The following is a 5,335-nucleotide window of genomic DNA, read 5'->3' as shown; positions in this document are numbered from 1 at the left end:
TGCCAAGGGGACCCCCACAGGCTAGATATGGCTGCAGCCTAGGGCCCCCACCTGCCAGGGGCCCCCCACAGGCTAGATATGGCTGCAGCCTAGGGCCCCCACCTGCCAGGGGGCCCCCCACAGGCTAGATATGGCTGCAGCCTAGGAGCCCCCACTTCCCAGGGGCCCCCACAGGCTAGATATGGCTGAAGCCTAGGGCCCCCCACCTGCCAGGGGGGCCCCACAGGCTAAATATGGCTGAAGCCTAGGGCCCCCACCTGCCAAGGCCCCCCCACAGGCTAGGTATGGCTGAAGCCTAGGGCCCCCACCTGCCAGGGGGCCCCCACAGGCTAGATATGGCTGCAGCCTAGGGCCCCCCCCCCCCCCACCCCCCCCCCCCCCCCCACCTGCCAGGGCCCCCCCACAGGCTAGATATGGTTGCAGCCTAGGGCCCCACCACAGGCTAGATATGGCTGCAGCCTAGGGCCCCACCTGCCAGCACACACAGGCTAGATATGGCTGCAGCCTAGGGCCCCACCTGCCAGCCCCCTCCCCCCCACACACACACACAGGCTAGATATGGCTGCAGCCTAGGGCCCCCCACCTGCCAGGGGGCCCCCACAGGCTAGATATGGCTGCAGCCTAGGGCCCCCCACCTGCCAGGGGGCCCCCACAGGCTAGATATGGCTGCAGCCTAGGGCCCCCACCTGCCAGGGGGCCCCCCACAGGCTAGATATGGCTGCAGCCTAGGGCCCCCCCCCCACCTACCAGGGGGCTCCACACAGGCAAGATATGGCTACAGCCTCCCCCCCCTCCCCCCCCCCACCTGCCAGGGGACCCCCACAGGCTAGATATGGCTGCAGCCTAGGGCCCCCCACCTGCCAGGGGGCCCCCCACAGGCTAGATATGGCTGCAGCCTAGGGCCCCCCACCTGCCAGGGGGCCCCCACAGGCTAGATATGGCTGCAGCCTAGGGCCCCCCACCTGCCAGGGGCCCCCCACAGGCTAGATATGGCTGCAGCCTAGGGACCCCACCTGCCAGGCCCCCCCCACAGGCTAGATATGGCTGCAGCCTAGGGGGCCCCACCTGCCAGGGGGCCCCCCACAGGCTAGTTATGGCTGCAGCCTATAGGAGATTTGACTTATGTGAGTTGACCTGTAGGGGCCCCCGGGCCTTCTTAATCCGGCCCTGCTCACATCGCATCCCACATTCTCCTCCCCGCCTCTTGTACCACGTGCTACCGTCAGGGGTGCAGATAGAGGGAGCCTTTTTTCGGGCTCGTTTTTGTTTGGTGTTCTGTGAGAGAATCAGCCACCCAGCGGGAGATGACAGGATAAGGTGTCTGTCTCTCGCGGAGAATAAACTCATGCTAGTGTTTCTCCATCTCTCTCTCACTCCCTCCCTCCCTCCCTCTCTTTCACCTCTCTCTTTCTCCCCCTTCCTCTTGCTCTTTTCTTCTCTCGCTCTTTCTCTCTCTCTCTCGGTCTCTCTCTCTTTTTTTGTTCTTTTCTTCTCTCACTTGTCTTCAGTTTCCTTAGATGGCTCTTACAAAATAGCAAAAAGGGCGATTGCGTAATCGAAATCCAACGCCGCTTTATCTGGTGATCCCCAATTGAAGTTTCAATTCCATTGAAATACTGAAATACTGTCCGTGGGGCCCTGCCGTGGGTATACCATGCGGCTGACCCGGGTTCGATTCCCGTCCCAGGTCCCTTGCCGGGTCTTTCTCTCTCCCCACTCGCTTCCTGTCACCACCTTCACTGTCCTATCGTAAATAAAGTCAAAAAGACCAAAAAAAAATCTTTAAAAAAAAATAATTCAAGGAATTCAAGGCTGGATGGCTGGAGTTGCTGCATTCAAAAACTGGTCCTCTGTATCGCAGACCTCGGTCCTGTCCTAAAATCTGCAAATTATGCACCACAGTGGCCATCGGTGCAGAAAACAAACAACAGTGACTTTCCTATGAGCGTGAAGAACGAAAACAAACACATTTCTGTCAGAAACATTTCAGTCAAGAAACAAAAGAGAAGAATATAAATTAAACTTCTTTTATTGAAATTATGAATTACATTTGGCGGTATAGCTATGTTCGGAGGAACCCCCCTATTTCCATGAGCAGCATGGAAAAGCATTTAGTCAGGGGGCAGCAGCAGTTTAGGGAATTCTCACCCCAGCAGGACAGGGCGAGAGATAACCCCCCATGAACAGAGCCAAGCGACGTGACAAGAGAACATGTCACATCATACACGACAAGGTGGAGCAGGGGAGGTGGTGGGTAGCAAAAACCGAGCTACAGTTGAGAGGAAGTGGATAGAATTTAAAAGGCGTGCTGAAGCTGTGTGGCCAATCGCTAGGGAAGAAAGATTATCAGCTGAGGAAATGCACCTGGATCAATTAGGAATGAATTAGATGAAGGGGAGGGCGGCAAGCTTCTTGACTACCATGGCCTGGCCAGATCTGATTTTAGTACTTTAATTTCTTCATATTTGAATCAGTTAGGGCAGGGGTGGAGAACCTTTTTCAATCGAGGGGCCACTTCAAATTCATCCGAGGGGGCGTAAAAGTCCCCCAAGGGCCGTGCGTACGATGAACAAAAACCAGGATTTCCCCCTAGACTTTAGGCCTATATTGAAGGCAGCTACCCCCAGGTTAAGAACCACTGAGTTAGGGTATATTTATAGGGGGGTTCCAATTCTGGGACCTGCATTCCTGGCAGTGGCAGTGGCAGTGCTTGATCAGAACTACAGATCAACATTACATTACATTACATTACACTTAGCTGACGCTTTCATCCAAAGCGACTTACACATGCTATTTTTCAGGGTATTGGTTACAGTCCCTGGTGGAGCAGTGTGGGGCTAGGTTAGGAGCCTTGCTCAAGGGCACTTTAGTCGTGAGCATTCTGACAAATGAAAGAAATATGTTATCATAGAAAATCCTCATGAAAGGTAAATGTGGGGTTAGGAGCCTTGCTCAAGGGCACTTCAGTCGTGAGCATTCTGACAAATAAAAGAAATGTGTTATAAAATCATCATGAAAGGTAAACATTTCCAGTAAGTGTAATGTGTAATGCATGGGCCTGCCGGTTATCCGTTAGATTTAGTGCAGTGTGTCCTGTCCTTGTGTCCTTCAGACTGAAGATTTTACTCCTGTGGTTGAGAACGAGAACGAGGACTGATCAATACTCCCTCGCCCACCAACACACACACACACACACACACACACACACACACACACACACACACACACACACACACACACACACACACACACACACACACACACACACACACACGGACACACAAAGACACAGACACAGACACAGACACGTGGAACATGATGCACGCACACTCTCATGCCACACGAGCATCCAAAATAAACAAGAAATGTAGAGAATAAGCATCATCAAAGGTAAACATTTCCAGTAACGGTAGTAATACATGGGCCTACCAGATATTGGTTTTGATTTGAGCAGTGTTCTTATCTAGCAAACATGTTATAAACTGCTCTACAGTGTCCACTTTCAGGTTTAAACCTGCGGAGGGTCATCCCTGCCACCAAGCCCATCCCCTTATGTTAAATCTGGTGAATAAACATTTAAATGAAGCCAAAGATACACATTTCCATGAACTCCATGTGTCCATGCTTGCCAGTTATCGGTTAGGTTTATGGCACCACCGTCCTTATCGGACAAGCGTGTGTGTGTGTTGACACAAGCTGTCCCGGTTTGTTGTGGCTACTGGCTCCCCTTTCACATCCGCCTGAGGTCATTACCCTCCTCCTGTCACCAAGGCCACCTCGTAGGATTGTCACCAGTGGTGTAGTCTACTTTTTCGTGGTGGGTATACTGTACATTTGAAAAATTTTTGAGGTGGGTATGCTCTTTATATTTGTGCTATTCTAAATAATGGATCAATCAATTTGAAGTGGGTATACTGCATATACCTGCGTTCTTCGTAGACTACACCACTGATTGCAGGGGTGATAGTGAAAAAAAATCCTGAGCCTGAATATTTTCCCCTGTTCTAACGACGACGACAAGATACTGCATAGTGACGTAACGTAGGCCTATTTTGACACATTATTCAAACATTTAATAGCATGTGTATGACCATTATTAAGCCTGATAGTAGAAGAAAACCCTGAACCTGTAACACTTTCTGAGATAAGAATAACCTAATGGCTAATTATTATCAATGTTTTTATTTTTGCAAACTCTGTCAAGCCTGAAATCAGGCATGGAGCCTGAATAGATTGTCACATTAGGCAGGGAAGCGTGCAGGGTGGGGAGGGGGGGGGCAAAGGGGTCACTTGTCCCAGGCCCAGAATTGTATCCTCATTACATTCAGTGGCGGTCTTACAATTGAGGCGTACCTAGGCAACCGCCTTAGGCCCCCCAAAATTAGGGCCCCCAGACTAGCTGCGAACTTCCCAGAGGCCTACAGCTGGTAATTGGGGCCCTTTGGACAGTAATTCATAGATATTGCGTTCATAAATATTCATTTTTGTACATCAGAAACAAAACAAGCAGCATAATAAAGCACAAATAAATATACATTACATGCACACCCCCTCCCTTTCGCGTGAAAATGGTATAGTCCATCTATGCCATGTGCGCGAGACGAAATATCCAAAACAATGTTCACGATGAAACACTTGTGCAAGTCGGCGCAGCGCAAATAAGCACATTGCCAATTGCAATGAGATCAGAATGTAGTGTGGTTGTGCTGTGCTGCAGGGGATGAGATACACCCTTTGGGTGTCTAAGTCCGCCACATTGTATGCATATTGGGTTTGGGGCCCTTTCAGATGTCTTTGTTTTGGGCTCGGCTAAAGCTGTCAGAGGCTTGTCACAGTAGGTTGTTGGTTTCCACCAAGTTTACACCTGAATAAAGACCTCAATGTCATTTAAACAGTTATAAAGCGTCTGCCAAATGCAATGTAATGTAATGTAATGTAATGTAATGTATAAAAATATCGTATTCCATGTTTTACACTCATCCTCATGATCTAAACCTCAGGGTAGGTGTCAATAAGGATGCATGGGGGCATGTCACGGCGGGCGTGGCTTTTTTATATGAGTGGTAAAACGTGGGGGCAGCTGTCGCCTATTGGTTAGAGAGGTGGTCTTAACTAGGGCTGTCCTAAACGATTATTTTTCTCCCGATTAATCTCTCAACTATTAGTCAAACGATTATTTTTTCAAGTGCTCTAGCACGTTAATCTTCAAGGAAATTGGGAAAAAAGAAAGAAACAGTTAAAATTAGGTCCCTGAGCTCACAATGAGCTTTAAATCATGATAGTAGCTTCTTTACTCCGCGATACAATGTCCAATTCATATGTGCTGGGCAATTTT

This window comes from Engraulis encrasicolus, chromosome 8 (assembly GCF_034702125.1).
Source record: "Engraulis encrasicolus isolate BLACKSEA-1 chromosome 8, IST_EnEncr_1.0, whole genome shotgun sequence".
Lineage (NCBI taxonomy): Eukaryota > Metazoa > Chordata > Actinopteri > Clupeiformes > Engraulidae > Engraulis > Engraulis encrasicolus.
The sequence above is the reverse complement of the archived record's forward strand: the minus strand, read 5'-3'. Positions refer to the sequence as shown.